This window comes from Bombus pascuorum, chromosome 5 (assembly GCF_905332965.1).
Source record: "Bombus pascuorum chromosome 5, iyBomPasc1.1, whole genome shotgun sequence".
In the NCBI taxonomy this organism is placed as follows: domain Eukaryota; kingdom Metazoa; phylum Arthropoda; class Insecta; order Hymenoptera; family Apidae; genus Bombus; species Bombus pascuorum.
This window is the reverse complement of record NC_083492.1, coordinates 1826520-1846942: the sequence shown is the minus strand read 5'-3', so window position 1 is coordinate 1846942 and position 20423 is coordinate 1826520. Positions and strand designations below refer to the sequence as shown.

The 20423-nt window shown below is 39.2% G+C and overlaps 1 protein-coding gene across 1 annotated transcript in view; it reads right to left on the bottom strand.

The window, feature by feature from the left end:
• Positions 1-18767, bottom strand: part of LOC132906669 (zwei Ig domain protein zig-8-like) — a 125822-nt gene extending 107055 nt beyond the window's left edge. The window contains exon 1 of the mRNA XM_060959047.1: positions 18629-18767. The gene's annotated coding sequence lies outside the window, so the exon portion shown is untranslated. The remainder of the gene's footprint in view (positions 1-18628) is intronic.
• Between the last annotated feature and the right edge of the window lie 1656 nt (positions 18768-20423).

Here is a 20423-nt window from a genome sequence, read left to right as displayed (position 1 = left end):
ACGCATACAGAATTATCTACGAACACGTAATGAATGGATTACCGGAACGCGAAAAGGGAATATAAATTAGAATCTTTTTGTTCGCGACAAGAAGCGGCGAAGTTGTTTTAGCATTTGAAATCTCGGTGCATGTTTATCGAATCTTACACGAGTGTGTTTGATAACCGATGACTGCAGTAATAATTTATCGACTATCCGATAACGAGCATAATTCATTTGTGTAACGTAAATCTAAAAATGAGCAGAGAACGAACGAACGAAGGGACATTAATGTCGTAACGCATTATACAATTTGCTCGATAAAAATCAAGAAGCTTTTACGAATCGCAAACATCTGCGAAAGTATCGATCAGTCGAATCGCGAGTGTGTTCAGTACGCCACTTTGAGATTATAAAGTATCGTGGAAGTTTGCGAATTGTTCCTTACATAGGCAAGATAACTTCATAGACATGATCATGTCAACGCGGTAACAAGATCTTGCAGCTAAGCGCATTAATGTAAATTACCTGGAAGATTGTAACGTCCTCCTATTTACCCGAGAATCGATACTTCGTTACAACACTTGTTATAAAAATAGGTAGACGAAGGTGGTGGCACAGTGTAAATGCATAATCACTGCTTTACACGTATCATTTTGTCGACGGGTGTATGCGGAATATGTCAGGGACATTGAAAAATTGTATCAACGCGAGTCAAATGATTAAATCACGTCTGAGTTAGTAGGTTACTCGTTTATTTATACAAATACGTAATACAAAATTAATTTTTCAATTTTTTTTCAATCAAATATTCTAACTGGTATTATCTTGATGCATTGCTTTGTTGATTTAATATTTTTAATCGGCTTATCATTATCGAGAATTCCGATTCGTAATAATACGCGTCACTTCTTTTTTAAAGAGAATTTTATTTCTGTCCGCAAATACCACGATCTAAAAACCATCCGATTGGAAGAACGTTTACATTTCCCTTGTTATCAAGAAGTATCTCGAAAATTATTGCTAATATATTCCATTTTCCACGTCAGATACGCTTGCATTCGATAGAACGCTAAGAAGAATCTACTCATTGTTCTTTTCGCTGAGTAAATTTATGTTGCACGTTTCCTTGTTTGAAGTTTCGTTGAAATCCGTTTCCGCGTGTATATGTACACGGCTGGGTATATTGCTTGCTTGGTGCGCGTAACGATAAAAGAAAAGGAGGAAAAAGGGTCATGCATTCTTGTATCAGAGGTCCGATAAATTTAAATTTTCATGAGAACTATTTCCAATTGTGTGTTGCATATCAGCTCGGCTGAAATTGAAGGTAAACAACGTTTGTAAAACGCCAGCGTTCTACTTCGCTACGTTCGATCATTTTTCTTTTGACCTTTCCACTCGCCTTGCTTCGATATCGCTGGCTTGCAAGTAATTTCGATCTCTTCTATTGGCTCCACCGAAAGCCTATTTATTTTTTTAATCCGACACACACGTACACACGGCCAGCCATGGCTTGATCCTGATGAGTGTGCAGTTTTCATTTCGAGGGACTGTAGTTCATCAGTCGCCTTCTGCAAAGTTTTTCTCTATTTTGTATCGCGGTAAAAGCAGCACTTTTATTCCGCTGGATTATGTTTGGCCAAACAGCCGCCACTCTCTGTACATCACGCGTGAAAAGATATGCAACGCGTCATGGACTTTTCCATAGCAAGACACATACGAAGTTTAAACATCGTTGATCTCTGTTTCAGCTTGTAAACGATATAAATTTAACAGTTTTTTGCCAATAGAATCGATCAGGTATACTTTGTCTTAAAATACATTATTCGGCAAAGTTTTTGAATAAAATTCTACGGGGCAGACAAACTTCGATTTCAAAATTGAATTCAATACTTCGAAACTATAACTTTTTTCTACCGATAGCTTTGATACGTTAGTCGTCACAAAACACTGGAAAATTTTGACAAGAGCGAAAAAATGATTTTCGCTGAATCGCTTTTGATGCGATTCGTTCGTTATATGTAAAGGTAAATATTATTGTTTCTCTAAAGATGAATATGAAGCTTACACATACACAAACTCTCTGTCTGTCTCTTCCACTATTCTTTTTAATATATAAAAAATATGCCTTCGGGCTTTTCGTTGAATAATATCGAAGAACAGATTTATGTACCGTATAATAGATTAATTGTAAGTCATACGACCCTCGAAGCTAATTATTGGTAGAAACTAATTACGAGATAGTAGGTCGTTCGTAACGATATTTGCGCTAAAGACAATAGAACGTTACGGAAAATACAGTTTGCATATTATTAGCAAATTGTTATATTCCAAATGTTTTCGATACCATCAATTTTCGATATCGCGTCTGTTGTCACAGATAACCGAATAATCTACAATTTAATAGAATCGAACCGGTTTCGATAATTATCAGCATATGATTTTATTTCTGGTTTCAACCAAAGATAAAAGTTGAACATGAGAAAACTAACGTAAAATCGAAACGGTGTATGATTAAACGAAAAATCGGAACAAATGCACGAATCAACCGCATCTCGGTTAAACGAATGAAAGATCGGTATATGCGTATATAGAAGTGTTTGTTGAAAAAAATAAAATGTGAAAAACGATTCGACGGGAAACCATGCAGAGTATCGAAAAGCAACGCACGAAGCAACAATTTGAAACAGACGAATGCTTTGAATAAATTGTCAGCTTTCAAGAGTTTCGAGTATCGTTCGGCCACTTTGAAATTGATGCTATTAAACAAATATCGTGTGATCGTTGTTTTATTCGGACGAATGCTAAGCAAACGTCGTATCATCGTTGACTTATCCAAATGAATGTCAAGCAAATGTCGTATCATCGTTGATCGATCCAACCAAGTCGTCAACGTAGAGTTTAATAAAAGTATAGCTTTCATAAGTCACAACGTTCAGCTTTTACGTGCCATATATTCTCGTTATGGGTTTTCACCGCAAAATATCCCAAGTCTCGCAGCGTGTCGTTTCACGGTAGACGTATTTCACCGCTTTTAACGTTACGCGATTTATTACCGATCTCATTTCCATTGATTAAACGTCGTCGAAGTAATCGTTAATTTCCCTTTTGATTATAGGCTAAACGGTATTCTAATTAACCAACAGTTTCTCTCTCATTGCCCGGCAAGCTGACAGGGTTGCAGTTGACAACTCTGGCCAACGGCCGCACCGACGCCGTGTTATCTTTTCAAGCCCGAATGGCTGTTTAACGTTTGTTGTTTTCAATTAGATTGTCTGCGTGTCGCGTGCCTCCCTGGCCAATGCAACTCCACGCCTATAATTAATGAGTCTGAACGGGGTTAACTGGCCGCGTTAAATTTCACAGCCACGCGCTTACTACAATTTCGAACGTTGATCCTCGCCCTGTAATCGCGCCCCTCCGCTCTTTAAAGCTACGCTTTTCATCAACGAACAATTTCGTCCGATCAACTTTCTGTCTTGTGCTTCGTGACGAGAATTAATGGCCAGATTCGATGGATCGCGTTATACAGATTATATCGTTATCCCGTCTTTAACGAGTTAAACTACTCGTCATTTGCAAATCAAATACTTTTTGCGATCGCTCTGCATATTCATATTCTACGAAGAACAAATTCTTCCTTAAAACGTTCCTTCTAAGACAATGAAAATAAAATTAGAAATAATCTCACACGTAAATTTCGCGGTATATATTCCGTAATATTCTTTTCGCGCACATTTTTCAACGTCTCCAGTTTCCATTAGCGAACAAATAGAAACGAAGATAGAGGAAATGCATTTTTTTGCCGCGATATTCGCGCTGCTCTTTCTTCTCGCTTTTCGTCTACACGCAACAAGAGGCACGCGCTATTCTTTTCGCATGGCCTAAGGCGTATCATTTTTCGCGTTTGTATCGTAGCATCGCGTTGGCCAGAAATTTCTCTCTGCCTACGATGAAATCACGCGTCAGCAATAGCAACTTCAACAACCGAACGTTGGTACTTGACGGTCGTACGTGTCAAAGATATGCCGGATGAATTCAGAATGCATAGATCTGCACCGTGGCAGATGCACGGGCTAGGAAAATAAATTGTTTACGTCTTTGATTTCCCCCACGTAATAAAAGATGCACCGAAGCTCCCCGACGCGCGGTCTGCCGCAGCAAAGTTTTGCAAGCGGTATCGCTTCGTTGAACTTCGTGAAAATTTTAACGCGACCTCGAATTATTGAGCCTCGGTTCGTGTTCATCCGTTCGTGTTCCTACAGGAAGCAAACTACTACTTCACATTTACAAAATTCCTTTACATTTACACATATGGTTTCATTATTCGATGAAACGAATAAAGCGCGAAGTTGGATCTTTAAGTAGCCAACAGTATTTTTCCGAACGTTCTGTGTTCTACGATTCTCTTCTTCCGAGACTATCTACAGAAACGTCAGTAGGATTTTCTTTTTATTTGTTTCGTTGTAAATCGGCAAAATTGTTTTTTTTTTTGGACATCAGAATATCGACGCGTTTCTTATTAAGGATTTTGTTACGCCTCGAGGCTTACTACAGGCCGGGTTCCTGTCTTCCTTGGTGCTGCAGTGTCGCAGACAGATCGTCTTAAATGACCGGCGAAATATATCCAAAGTAACGATAAATGCATAGCTATCGTCAAGCAGAGAGTTCTAGAAACATCGATTCGCCTTCAGTCCGCTGTTTTACGCAAAGAAGGTGGCATACGTGATCATAGGTGCAAACAGTTGCGAGACGCGAGCGTGGTGAGGGTCGTTTCCCAGAGAAGACAAAGAAAAAATTCGAAGGGCAGTCAGTTTCATTTGAGGATTCAAACGGAATGCATCGAGAGGTTCTGACGAATAAAATTAATGTTGCTTAGTCTAACGAATACATCGAGAGATATCCTCGAGTCGGGTCGAATTTCTGTGACACATTAATTGTATTCATCGCTAAATAATTTGTGACGTGTTTGTTACAATCTTAAATATTGTTAAATATACAAGTTTATATTAATCCTGTTGATTCAGTGTTAAATTCGCTTGAACTAGCTCTGTTATCTTCATCGAAACAGGGGAACGACTGATTCGTGGCGTCGATTATCAGAATCATAGCGAGAATTCACGCCTCTCTCTGACGTGTTTTTCTCGCGATCGCGTCTCTCCGCAAACGGTCGTAACAGACTTCTTCGTTAAAATAATATTAGCACTTTTGACGAAATCGGTACTTTTTCACCGAAATAAAAACGTGGTTATCAGACTCCGGACATCTACGCAGATTCACGTCCTTATGAACGCAACTAGAAGAATAGGACCTAGACAGGGTTTTAGCATTTGTTTAGTTTACCAAATGCTATAACAGGTACTATGGATATTTTGGATATTTTATGTACATCTTTGCGTATCGAGTATACATTTCTCCTTAACACGTTCGTCGCCCAGCGTGATTCGGCCAAGTAACGTAAATAGAGCGACAAGCAGAAATTCATCGTTTATCGCCTTCGATTCATTGTTTATCCCCTTCGATTCATTATAAATAAAAGATTATTTATTTCTGAAATGGAGAAAGCGACGAGCTATCCAGGTAGAGTATTCCGAGGGATCTCATGGCAGATATCTCGGATCTTTCATTTAGTCGAGAAGCATACTTGTGAGACGTACATTGGTGATTTTTTCATCCTCAAAATGTTCAGTAAACAGCGTGAAAATATATTTGAAAGCGAGGAGAGTAGCGATAACGGAGTCTATAACTATTTTTCAAAATGCCCAAAATCTCCCCAAATGTGTTTGGAATGTTTTAACGAATACCATACGATATAGGATAATGTAATATATTATCCAGAATATAAATTAATAAAAAGTATGGTATAATGTGTTTTTAATATTTTTATGTTGTATATCCTATATATAATATCGTATATTTAATTAATTAACTCGAATCAGAAGAGCGTCACCATCATTTGGTGACGGGGCCCCCACGGAAGGGAAAATTTATTGTTCAGCAACGTACTCGATTATTTTCTTCACGCCACGTAAATTTGAATTATCACGGAAGATCGTCGATAGTTCTACTGTTAAGTGTGTCACGTTAATTTAAAATCTCTCGTTTTAGCAAACACGTAAGTATATAATTCCCTACTTAACCTATATAGCTGGGAAATAACATAAATCTAAGGCATATTAGTCATCGGTGAATGTTATTTCGAGACTGATAAGAACAATAAATCTTCATCTTGCTCCTTCGTACGCTTTCATCATAAGGCATTGCTACACTTACGTACAGTAATAACTCAGAATTAAACGTACGGCGATGAACACGAGACACTGTTCTACGTAAATTTCAAGTAACGCGAGTTTCAGTAGTACGTGACACATATTTGTATCACGAGATGCGAAATGCAAAATACTCGAGTCACGTGTAAGAAAATGGCCAACACCTTCGTTAGATACGCAATAGCGGACGAAATTAATAAATTTGAGAGATAAATGGCACGAAAGGGCACCGTAATTTTACAAAATGAAATTATATTTTACAAGAGTAACGAACCAATGTAATGTCTATATATCCCAGTATAGGCCGATACGATATTTCAAAATATTTAATAGAAAATTTAACACGCTTGTAAAATAATTTAATAATGTTTTTATTCGTTACTGTATGTACAGAATAGAATTCGTAATTACGTATTAGACGAATCCTCCTCTGAAACATGATTTTCAAAAGCACTGTTCGCACATTGATCGTGATATTGCGTTGGCAACTAAGTGAGTTTTATGCCAACCCAATACGTTGTTTATGAGAAACGAACCATTTTTCGGTACAATTTGGTTACGCTAAAAACACGCGGGAAATGAAAAACGTCCAGAAAGAACGCGCTAGCCTTTTTTCACTTCTATCGTTATTTCTAAATGCCATTGACGTATTCCAGTGTTAACGTAGCACGTGAAGTTAATCTTACGCCGGCACGGCGGACGGAAATAGTTTATTGGCAGACCGACTTCCTACGGATGATGAAACACTGGCTCGGGTTATCGCGCGAATATAAAGAAAAAGGCTGAAAAAAGTGAAGTGCCTTCCGCGATATATTTCCTCGCTTCTCGAACGGAATACGTTAAAGTTTAACGCAATTTCATGGTGGGAAGAACGTTTCGTTCACCTTCCTATAACTCGAAAGTGTATTGCTTTACACATGTGGCCCGTGGCATTTTTTGGCACCTCCAGGAATCTGTAGAGCGGAGGAAATAAGAAACGTGTGTTGCCAAGGATGGCGCAAATTGTCTTCGCTAGAATATACAGCTTATTTCTTTGTCGACAGGAATACACAACGAAATCTTTGTCCGAATGCATTCTTAATGGAAAAGGAGAAATTTTAGTTTCGCGTGGATGCAGGTTAACGACGACGAAGAGATATCGTTGAAAAATTTGATAAATTTCGGTGCAAGCGATCGTACGTTATTGGCCACAGAGTGTTTTTAATGAAATATTAACGTAACATATTTCACGCGAGATTACAACGAAACAGTTGAGGAATTGCTACACGTGTTCGCATGCGTTTTGTGTTTAAATTTGGGTAACGTAATTGGATATTTATTACGCAGAATTGCAACACTCGTAATAAAATTATTTCAGCATTCCCAGTTTTCCCTCAATTATGTTTTAATGAATATTGGCAATATTTTTGTAAAATACATTGTATTCGTAATAGTAGTTGAATAAATGAAAATAACGAAAATAAATCGAGTAAAGGTATCTCCATGAAATTTCACCTTTTTTTTTTTTTTTTTTTTTTTTTGATTGAGCCACGCACATGCATAAATGCAGCATTTGAAAAGAGATATATCGACTGTATTTTTTCGATTTCAATTTAGCACATTGGAGCAAACGGAAGAATTGTACTTCCGTTTCCATTATACAATTTTGCGTGTACAGAACGTCGTTGGGAAAAATATGATAAAGAGAAATAAGGTTAAACACGATGTATAGTAGCATTTATTTTTCAGGTTTGAAATACATCTGCAGCTTGGTATTAATTTAGTACATATATTTAGTCCTCAATAGCATATTCGGACAATTAATAGCGCCATTATCACAACATATATTTGCTATGGTATTTAATTGTTAGGATATCGACGTTGAAGTGGAACGCTGGCCGTCGATAAACAGTATCAAAAGCGTTCATTATACCAAACCACGTAACAGATCGATTGATGGCTGTGTGCGAGCCAACGATAGATTAGAAGATGATCAAGGTAACGCCAATCAAAGCCTACTCGATATATCATTTGGAAGTAAGCAACCCATCACAACCAATTCCAATTGATTGCATCTGACTGCTTTGATCGTTCGCAAAGCGGTTTTCTTTATTTTATCCACGCGTATCGTTGTTCTGTCAATGGCTTTCGGTAAAATTAACAAGAACCGTGAAATCTAAATAAACCGAATCAAAGACGTTACGAAATAGAGAGAAAGTTGAAATTTTGCACAAAACACGGAATATCGTAACATGAATATTATTTCGGTTGATCGATAACAAAACAACGTGTTAGTAATTATCGCGAAAGCGTATGGATAATATGAATTTGAAGTGAAATTGACTGGAAAATGAATATTACCATTGTGTCTGATCATTGCTTGACTTGTACTACTTGTTGGTTGGCAACAGTATGCGATAGCGACTGAGATACGTGTTTCTGAATATTCGATTTAATATTTTAATACCTAGGTTCCATATCATGTTTCGTTAATTTGAAAACGTCTACTAAGACAGGATTTCATTTTATTTTAACTTTATTCAACCGACTGTTTCGATCGAAACTCGTCTAAAACTTTACGCGAGATTTATTTCAAAATACTGAAATTATATTCTACTAATTTCAACGTTGAAGAGTAGACAACGCTGCGGCATATAATATTAAAACAAGAGCAGTACTCTGTTAACAAGAATGATATAAATTATGCTACGAAGAAAAAAGCTTGCTTCCTGCTTCGTATTTTAAGTACTTAAAATAAAGAAGTTGGATTAAAACGACTACTATTAAATGGAGAAAATAAATTTAAAGTGGGTTGTAAACTCGAAAAACCTAGTATTTTTATCATAAAACGGAATAATATTAAGTTTTACGAGGAAATAATAGACGCACAACGTTTTTTATTTTATGTTTTTATATTTTATCGAACTATGTACGATCCATTTTGTTCTGTCGAGATAAACACCGCGACGTTTCACACACTTGATTTCACGTTCGTATAAAGGTGCACTGTTTTAAAAAACACGTTTGCGAAAGAAAGACACTTTTCGGACAACCTAATGGCAAGCCCGATATTTCACATTAAAACAGTTCTACAATCTAGTTCCTGTACTTTGCGTGTTTAAACAAATGTTACGTAAACAGTCTTGCGATAAATGGAAATTGAAAATGAAATTGATAAAAGCTTAAAACTTTAGTGGTCAATAGGGTGGGTAGAATGCTTTGGTATCCGAATAAAAATGAGTAAAGATTTAAAATGTGCATTTTGTAATTTGCTGATGAAACAGGATTTAGCATGTTATACGTGTTGTATATGTTATATGAAACATTTGTACTGAAAGTGATTTCCAGAATGCGATATCGAGCGTTCAGATAATTTTCACGTACTAATGTGTAAAGTACGAGGGAATATTAAACATTTTTAAGTATTTAAAATTTCAGCGGAACCATCGTTAAAATATACTTTTATATCCGTACTATTTTACCGATATTTTGTACCGATTTCGCGTAAAATTCTTCCATAGAAGCTATTTTCCTATACCTTGCGCTCTTTATCTGTTCCAGTAATTTAACTTTTTTAAGTTCGTCAGCAGCATTTTCTGCCAATCCTTTACGTACTTTAAAACTTCGATACCTGAAAACTCACATAATTCGCCGGAACTGAACGATTCGTTCGAAAACACCGACGTAATTAGTCACAATATTATTTATTAACAAATTCTAAATTAATCGAGTCTCGTGCACACTTTGTATAAAATCTCCGTATATTTTTAACCGGTTTAACATTTTAACGAAAATCTTGATAGGTCAAAGTCGTTTAAAATAAGCAATTTGCAACATGTTTACTTCCTTTCTGTACTCCTCCGCCATTTCTCGCTCATTTTCAAACAAGCAAATGAGATTTCGAGGTCAACAAACAGTTCGTTTGAAATGAAAAACATTCTCGCGAGTTTGTTAAAGTAAATAAAAAAAAGCCGAGGCAAATGTTTATGTAACTCGATGCTGCGTTATATGAGCTTCATTTTAACATCTCGTGGAAAGCCACGAATATAAAAAGGTATAAAATACTGCGAAGCTTCTTTAACAATAACCTTCCGCAATCCTAGTTTCCAATTTTCCTTACGCGGGACCATTTCCAAGTTTTTCATTACTCGACGTTCCGATGGACGATGGTTCTCTTAAAACCGGTATTTTGATAATCAAAAATCTACTTTGCCCGATATCTTATCCTTCGTGGTTTCGAATTAACGTTGATTCCTTCTTAAATTACTTAAATTCCGAATCATTCGAGAGCGAAATTTATTATGCAGAGACTTCGTATTTCACTTGAAAAAGAGACGGTGAACACAATTATGAAATAGCTGGCATAACTTTAAGAATGTGGGGGATAGCAAATGAGAAATTACAAGGACCTCTGACCGAGGATTAATAGCACAAAATATCCCAGTAATCTTAAACGATTTAATGCTGATCCCTTGGCTCGTAATATCGATTACTTCGATGCTTCTCACCGGTGACCCAAATCGGACAGGGGGGCCCGACGTTTAATTATTCGATCAATAAAGTAACGTGTCCGATGATCGAAATTCGTATCGGTATCGGTATCTCGTTCGATACGATCGTGGATTCCACGTGATTCTACGTGGAGGGAAATCGTCAGGTTGGATTGCGCCGTTCACGTTGACACGTTTGTCAAGCTCGACTCTATTCCTGCCGATGTACAGGTTCGATGGAAATTGAACGGACGGCTTACGAGCTCCGTTCGCTGTACCGAGTCGTTTACATGCTAGACTGGAGTAAGATGGATCACCGATCGTGTAAACCATTATTCGACATGGCGCGTGGAATCGATTATCGAAATAACGCGTCCGTTCACTGTCTACTGCCACGTGTGTGCTTCAGCTGATCGAACCTATCGAACCTTTACAGCGTACTGCGGACGTATCCAGACGTAATTCTTCGCTTGGTCCGAGAAAACTCGGTTTCAGAAATTCCCCTGACACTTTGATCTTGCCACCTCGACCATAAAACTCATAAAGTCTTATTGAAATCAGCGTCGCGTTCCAGATGAAACGCGAGGCTCGCGTGTCAAAGGATCGACCAGTTCACCGCGCCATCATTTTTCAGAACGGCTCGTGACATTTAAATTTTTCGACTTCCTTCGAAAGGATGCGGGGAAAAAAGAAGAGAGATATAGTCGAAACTCGGATGATCGACGCAAAGGAACCCGACTTCCTTCGTTCATATCGTTTCGATTTACCGATCGTTTAAGCCGCGTACTTGAGAATTTCACGTGCTATGGGATTATCGATTGCATTTACGATCGATCGAAGAAATTGACATAAAGTTTCGACATAAAGCGTGTGAACTATAATTTTAGGGGTGATAAACTTGGAGATAATGTCTCGAATCGATCGATCACTCGTGGTAGCACTCGACACCTGTGAAATTCAGATATCTCGATCCTTCGAATTTCTATGGCTGAATTATTACATTTACATAATAGTTTTTTTTTTATAATCGACTTTCTAATTAGATGTTTATGATAATTTTACCTGCGTGATTTATATGAAAAGTTTAATTACTCGGTAAGAAATTCCATTTTCTAGGAAATTTGCTTTAAAAATTCAGGATGCGATTTCAGTAACAATGTTAACTGCGCTGTGCTCTCTCTATTTGTATATGTACATGTATATGCATGTACATGTATTACGTATATGTAGTATTTTATCGTCTTCATATGCTAAACGCGGAAAGCTGCAAGTCAGCGCTGTTAGCAGAAATATAGCTCAATCTTACCACCTTTTTATTTTTGTAATTAATAGTCCTGTGAAACGTTCTTTAACATAATTTAACTTTATAATTCTTCAACGTTTAAAAAACTCTTCGTCTTCTATTATAACGTATTTTGCAATTTTAACGATGCAAAAGTTGGTGGAATATTTTCAAAAACTACATTCCCTATTAGCGGCTTATTAAAAAAACTCTATTAATATTACGTGCGGATTTTGATTGTGGAATCGCTGTAAAATTTTCGTACGGGAAAATTACGCGGATTCTGTAAGTTTTCCATTGTACCGTTTCAAATAGAATATCAAAGAATTTTTGAACAAAAGATACACGGGACAAAAGAGCATATTTCTATCCAATATTTCATTCAATTTTATTGTATTCTTATATTTTAGCATAGTAACGATTTACATATATGTATCAAAGGAATTAGATGCATCTCTCGTTTGTTGATCATAATTAGAGCGTGGAATTTATGCAATAGAATTTGCGCGAGTTCGTATTTTTTTACGAATATAATTAAAAAAAAAAGTGACATCCAGACAGAGGTTTGTCTTCCACACCGAATATCGTAACAAGTACGCTACGTGTTGCATATTTTCCCGTATTACGCGCGTTCTGTGCGTTTTTCAATTTTTACACGCATACAAACGCATAAAAATCCATAGTCTGACGATATTATTTAAAGATACGCATGTGTAAAAATATCTTTCGATGAATTAGATCTTGGAATAACGCGTCGATCGTTGGCGGACGAAATACAGGGTGCGCCGTTAGAATTCGGACAGAATTCAATTTGTAGTTCCCACCATATTAGAATTCAGATGTTTGTGCTGATTGACTCTGAAGTTAGTTAAATATGTCAATAAGTCTTCTATAACCTCAAAATGACAGAACTCGTTAAGCAAAACCCGGAATACGATAGAAGAGCGGCGATTATAGAAAGTCTTCGCGCCGGGTGGATGCCAAAGTGAATCGGAGGAACGACCGTTGGCTGGCCCACAATCTCGAAGATGTTCCTGTTGTGGGCAAAACCAAATTTCCAGCAAGTGTTCACGTTTTGAGCGTTGTCTCAAGTGAGGGCGACGTCATGCCTCCGCACTTCTTCCAAAAAGGCGAAAGAATCACAAAGGAGGTTTATTTGGAGGTCCTGAAGACAGTAATAAAGCCGTGGATGGAAATTACGGCTTCTGGAAGGCCGTATTTATTTCAACAAGATGGCGCACCTGCTCACACAAGTCATCTTGTTCAAAATTGGCTCTCTGACAATGTGGACATGTTTTGGTCGAAAGATTTCTGGCCTCCTAACAGTCCCGACCTAAACCCATTGGACTATTACGTGTGGGGCGTTATCGAGAGACAAACTAATAAATGCAGGCACCCCAACGTCAACTCCCTACGAGCTGCTATCGAGTCAGAATTCGCGACAATTAAACGCGACCAGTTGAAGTCAGCGTGCTCGCGCTTTAGAGCAAGAATAGAGCAGGTCATAGAGGCAGAGGGTGGTTACATAGAATAAAAGTTCTCAGCAAGGACCCTTTAAATGAGATATAACAACATTTTCATGTGTTTTTGTGTATTGACTTAAATAAACAACTTTCTGCACAAAACTTCTTTTGTCCGGATTCTAACGGCGCACCCTGTATTTCACGTGCAAATTGCCACGAAAGGATACGAGAGGAGCTAAGGAGAAGCGACTCTCGACGCAGAAGCTATTCTCAGGTCGGTGGTAACCTGGAATGGACAAGCATGGAAGCGGAACGGCGCGAGCTTGCGGCCTTTGTTAAAGGAACAATTAGCATTCTGCATACTGGGAATCTGGCAAAGGCGCGACATCCTGTCAGGAACGTTAAGAAAATGCCGAATGGTTGGCGGTTCGTTGCAACGTGGTGGCGATTTACATTTGCCAGGGGACAGAAAGCGGGGTCATCGCCGACCCATCTCCGATTTTCTCTATTTCCGGTTCCGTGTTTATGCGACAAATTGCTTCTGAAGGGTGAATTGAATTCTGTTTGTGGATGTTCTCGAACATCGTGAAAACCTTTATAAACGGAAGAGAGCGCCGGCATTTTATCCGCCGGAGGAGGAAATTGCTGTCCTTGTTTTTCTCAAACTTTGTCCAAGTCTATCGAACTCTAATTCTATGGTAATCCCCAGCGAACGTACGACGTTTTAGACGAAGATTCAATTTCGACACAGTGCACGTATCGAACACGTAATGAAAAATGCCTTTTGTTCGTCGGAAAAAAGAGGAATTTTAATGAGGTGGTTTTCAAATTGCGGCCATTCTATCGAACCTAAGTGCCCCTATCTCGCTCTCTCCCTCTATCTTTCTCTCTCTCTCTCTATTTCTAGATTTTTCGACGAACGGTAATTTTTAGGCCGCGAATTCGCGCGGATAATCAGAATATCCGAATTCGATATCACCTATATGAAAATTTGTATAGATTATCGAACGACCCAGTCTAGTTTGCAACAGACTTCTATGGTTTGTATTCACAGACCATTCTTAACGACGTGTTTATCTTTCGTACCGATCACGTTCTTTTGCACATTTCCGGTAGGATGTATTTGGTCGGCAACTAAGTGATCGCGGATTGTGTCATTAGGTGATATCGACAAAATCTGCAATCACGTAGTTGCCAACCCAACAATACCAACGTATTAACAAAGTTTTTTAAGAAAGTTGTGGAAAAGGTCTCGTGCGTTTTACGAGTTAGAATAATTTTTTAACGGAATTTTCGGTTCACGCCGTTAAGCAACGAAAGCAATCCTAATCTAAAAAATAATGTTTCAGGCTTGAAAGATCGTGTTTAATACCGCAAACATCTTTGTAATAGCGTAATTCATATTTCCAGGTTAATATGGAATAAATTATTCTTTCTATGAGTGCTCTAAAAGCGGATCTACGAGGGAATAAAGGTCCAATAAAATGTCGAAGATCTACTACCGAAAAATACGAGTAACCAGATGAGTTATAGCCCGTTGGTTTTTGCGACAAAAAACATGTCTTTGAGAGATGTATCAAATATATTAGCGTAATGTTCGTTCCGAGCGGAATATTTGTGTCAATTATTATGCGCATTCTGAAAGTAAATGGTAAAGTAAGTGATACACTGTAAGTAACGAGGAACATTAAACTTCGCTTTCATATCAAACTACGCAAACTTATCCATCAACATCGTACCACAAATTTTCTTAATCTCGAACGAAATAAGATGAAATTATTGGAATGCGGAACACAGGAGAATAAAAGGATACAAGCAAGTGATTAAACGTCTCTGAAGCTACGCAACTATTTTTCGTTCTTCCGTCATTTACAAAGTTACGTATCATTTTTGCTCATCGTTGCTGCGCATGTTTCTAGGTGTGGACTGTTGAAGTGGTCATTGCTTCTAAGAAAACTCTGCATCTTTAATTTTCTGAACCATCGACAGCGTATAGACGAAAGACTGGGTCGGAGGCAAACCATAAACAATAGATAGGCGACGTTGGCTTCAGGGTTTTCGGTCATAGGGTAACACTGCTAGCGTGTGGATCTGGATCAGCTCAATTATATTCCGACTTATATTTACACTTCAGTATTTAAAATGTATTTTAGTGATCGCCACTTCTAAGAAAACTCTACATCTGGTCTTCGGTTTTCTCAAGCGCTAAGGTCATCGATAGCGCATAGACAAAAGAATGCGTCGAAGGCAAACTATAAACAGTAAATAGGCGACGTTGGCTTCAGGGTTTTCGATCATAGGGTAACACTGCTAGCTTGCAGATCTGGATCAGCTCATATTATATTCCGATTTGTATTTACACTTTAATTTTTAAAATATATTTTCTACCTTACAATTTATCCACGCGTTCCTCTGTTCACACATCTAATAACCTCAACGGTAATCTTCAACTGTGTGATATTGTTGAAGTGGTCACCACTTTTAAAGAAACTCTACATCTGGTCTTTTAATTTTCTCAAGTACCGAAGCCATCGACAGCGAATAGACGAAAGACTGGGTCGAAGGCAAACCATAAACAGTAGATTTGATTTCAGGGTTTTCGATCATAGGGTAACACTGCTAGCGTGCGGATCTGGATCAGCTCATATTATATTCCGATTTGTATTTACGCATCAGTATTTAAATATATTTTCTACCTTACAACTTATCCACGCGTTCCTCTGTTCACACATCTAATAACCTCAACGGTAATCTTCAACTGTGTGATATTGTTGAAGTGGTCACCACTTTTAAGGAAACTCTACATCTGGTCTTTTAGTTTTCTCAAGCACCGAAGCCATCGACAGCGAATAGACGAAAGACTGGGTCGAAGGCAAACCATAAACAGTAGATTTGGCTTCAGGGTTTTCAGTTATAGAGTAACACCGCTAGCGTGTGGAGCTAGATCAGTTCAATTATATTCCGACTTGTATTTACATTTCAGTATTTAAAATATATTTTCTTCCTTGCAATTTATCCATGCGTTCCTCTGTGCACACATCTAATACCCTCAACGGTAATCTTCAACTGTGTGATATTGTTGAAGTGATCACCACTTTTAAGGAAACTCTACATCTGGTCTTTTAGTTTTCTCAAACACCGAAGCCATCGACAGCGAATAGACGAAAGACTGGGTCGAAGGCAAACCATAAACAGTAGATTTGGCTTCAGGGTTTTCGGTCATAGGGTAACACTGCTAGCGTGCGGATCTGGATCAGCTCATGTTATATTCCGATTTGTATTTACACTTTAGTATTTTCTACCGTACAATTTATCCACACGTTCCTTTGTATTCACATACATCTAATAACCTCAACACGGACTATTGGACTAAAATGCTACAAAGATTAACTTATATACGATTGACGTTAACGATAAGACGTTGTAAATGGAAATCGAGTGGCTACGAAAGGTGAAAGGTAATTCCTGCAAACTTAACGCGACGCTTCAAAAATCATCGATTATTCTGCGAACGACGTCCGCAATTTCATCCGCTGTACCGTCGCAGTTGTTCGCGCTAACAAGATCCCAACGTAACGACGCAAGTCGCAGGCGTATTCAATCCCACGGAACAAAAGCAAGGAGCAAGCCAAAACAAGCAGAAAGGAAAATCGAAATCAAACAATCGTTGCAACTTTGCCAAGCAGTCCGTTCTAGCTGCGTCGGGACGACCCGATCAGGACAATCGAAACTTTCCTTATCGCGCGAAAGAAATTATTATAAAGATCTCGCGAGCAAAGTTGCTGCGCTTCCTCATACGCAATTCTCAGACCACATTTCCACCGTCACTTTTATTCGAAATATCGCGACTGGCAAGGAAGGATTAAATTCGCGAGCGCTCAGCTGCGTTGTTATTGAATAGCGTCGTAGCTGGCCTCGTGTAGCCTTTGACAAGGCTTGCTGAAGTGTTTGATGAGACGACCGGTCGTTAGACGAGTTTTCGAGGTTTCTATTTAAGTTGGCGCGTGCTCGTGAACCGCGTCAACGTTCGCCGCGCACCGCGTCTTTCCGCCGCTTTCTCAATCTCCAGCCCTCTGACACCACATACGTCATAATTATCACGAGTTAAGATGTCCCGAGCATTTCTTTTTTCTCCTCCCAGACACCGTTCAGGAAACTAATTAGCTACCGCATAACGAGCGTCGCGCGAACAAAAAGAAGTCACGTAATTAGTCACCGCTAGGGACTCGAGCCGCGTATCGATCTCCCCGCGAAAGATGCACGGTCACCGCACGAATATTATCGTATACATGTTGAATGTAAACTGTGATTGTAACGAGAGGTACCGGAGTCTGCTTGTGGCAGCCAAACGAGTCTCGAAGATCTAGACGGCGATCGCATATGCGACTGAACTATTGTCTCTGGCCATCGAAGCGGGCCACATGCAGGAATTTCACATTTCTAGCTACGACACTGTGTCCTTGGCTGGTTAAATTATCGTCGGATATTTAGAAGATCGTGCGCGTGGACAGCAATTAGTTTATCGCTGGTGATTCTTCGCAGAATTCTTTAGACGTTGTCGATACGATCAGATTATATATTGTAGAAACAGACGATGGTGAAATTAATAAATTCTTCGATATTATTATGCACCCGATAACATGGAATTTCTATTTATCAATATGGTTTAATGAAAAAAAAAAAAAAGAAACTTGCATCGCGTGGAAAGGGTAAGTCGTGAGAAGAAAATTCGCCGAAGCTTCGGTCTTTCGATTCTTTCGACAGAGTTAAAACTTTTTAAACGAATACGACAGGGCATGGCTATCTTTAAAATCTCTCAACTTTCCCGCGCAAACAAGTTCTCCGTACGAAAAGTTGGAAACTTTCCCAAAAGTTGGTCGAATGACATCCGTCGCGCTAATTTGCAAAAGAAAAAGCCGATCGTTTCTCTGTGTAATTTCAATTCCGGCGAATTTTCTACGTGTAAACGTTCAGCTTGAACACATCCAGCAAAATGCGGATAAAAGCCGCTGAAAAATACAAATTTCTCCGACCAAATAGACGCGAAATGTAACATTTTTCCCGTCACGAAGTGATTCTCGTGCAATCAAAATCATTTTAATTTAATGGTCCGACAAAGTTCAGGCAGTTCAACGAATAAAGTTTTACTTTTGTTGTTAAACTTACCGACAACGATGCACAGTTCGCGGTTTCAAAAGCCGTCACGGTATTACGAGGACGATATCTCTTGCGACAAAACACGACAACATAACTCACGACTCGTGCAGCTCGGTCGGCTGGCGACTGACTGCTCGCAGTTTGAAAGCTCGCAAGTCTTAGAAGCGACCTCTGCCACCACCACGTGCTTCCGATGGATCCGGCGACTACAACGCCGTAAGCGGTGATCCTACGAAGCCCTCATTGTCCTGGAAAATCTTCGTAAGCTCGAGCTTTCCAAGCCGCAACACCCGATCCAGCAACTTGATATCGCCCCGATGATCAACGCGCCAACGTTGGAAACTACAAATAAAAGAGGGCTTTGTCGTTGCGGCCGCGGTAATCCGTTTCCAGTTGCAACTTGCATTCATTGCGGCAACCTACAGGAATTTACGATAACGCCACGTGTAATTCTTTCTTCCATCGTCTTGTTTCTATACTTTGCCAGCTACGTTTCTGCTTTGTTAAAATCGATAATACTTCCTCCAAGCGTTGAACTTAGCTTTACGAAGAGACTATCTCAAAACTTTGTTGCCATCAGCGACGTTTTGAAAATTTTGCGGACGAGGGAGAACTAAATACACAGGCAATTTTGATAACGTAAGATGGCAACGTATCGACCCTTAAATCTGCTTCCACGCTGAAAATAAGAAGCCGGAGTTATCGTGTTTTTCCCTTGGGGCCATCGTACTATTTTCCTTTAACATTCGTTTGAAAGAATCATTTCACTGCATTTCGCGTCATAGAATTTTTACGCGAATGGGCGACCACAACAAACCATTCGAATTTCTCCGTTTGGAAATGCTTTCGTAATAAAATATAGAATGGCTGTGTGTTTTGAATTTTCACGAAGCACACTTTTCACGAAGTTTGTGTATACTAAGTATAGGGACAAGCTTCTTTCCGATTTTTTGGTGAAATAAAAAAAATTCGTCCAAAGCGACTCATTTCTATTAAACGCAAGAACGTCGTAAAATAGTCCGGAAAAATCAGTTCGCGTAATGTTGTCGTTGCGATGAACATCGAACGGAAAAGAAGGGATGCCGATAGCGGAAGCGTTAATTGAAATTAGATCCTTTGCTGGAAGCAACTCGTATCGCGAACGGTCAAAGCGAAAGAGTTCAAAGCGCGAATTACAAAAGTTAGAGGCTTGCAGCATAACGGGAAACGGGAAAGCGATTCCGATCGTTGGTTTTATCTATCAGCCGAAATGAAATATCACCGGTCGTTTAATCGCGACGAAACTCTCGCAAATCTCGCTCGATCTCCTGCATATTTGCCAGGGATGATCCAACGAAAGGAACATTCGAAGCTGACGAAGATTGATGATCGATTTCGGTTGAATGTATCGCTCGCGTGGAATTATTCGTCGGAATTTCGCGGTGGTTCCTTCGACCCCGAAATTGTCTTTTTCCTCGTATACGGCTAGCATTCTCTCTACAAAAACAAAAGCACGAATCACTTGTGTGGGACACACGTGCTCGTAAATCTCCGAGCTTGTGACATGCTTGCGACCTTCCAATTACATTCGACGGATTAATCTCACGATCGAATCGTCCGCTCGACGTTTTCGGGTCGCCGACCTACAACAAGGCTGCCGGCGCTTCTCCGATCCGCGTGTTTTCTTCTCCTCCCGCGTTCTCCGCATGTCTTGCTCTCTTTCTAATTATTCTCCATGGTGCGTCCATGGTGTGTTGCGCGATCGTGACACGCTCGCGCGTACTTGGTCCTCTGGCAGCTGTTGAGCTTGTCCATCCGTTTAAAA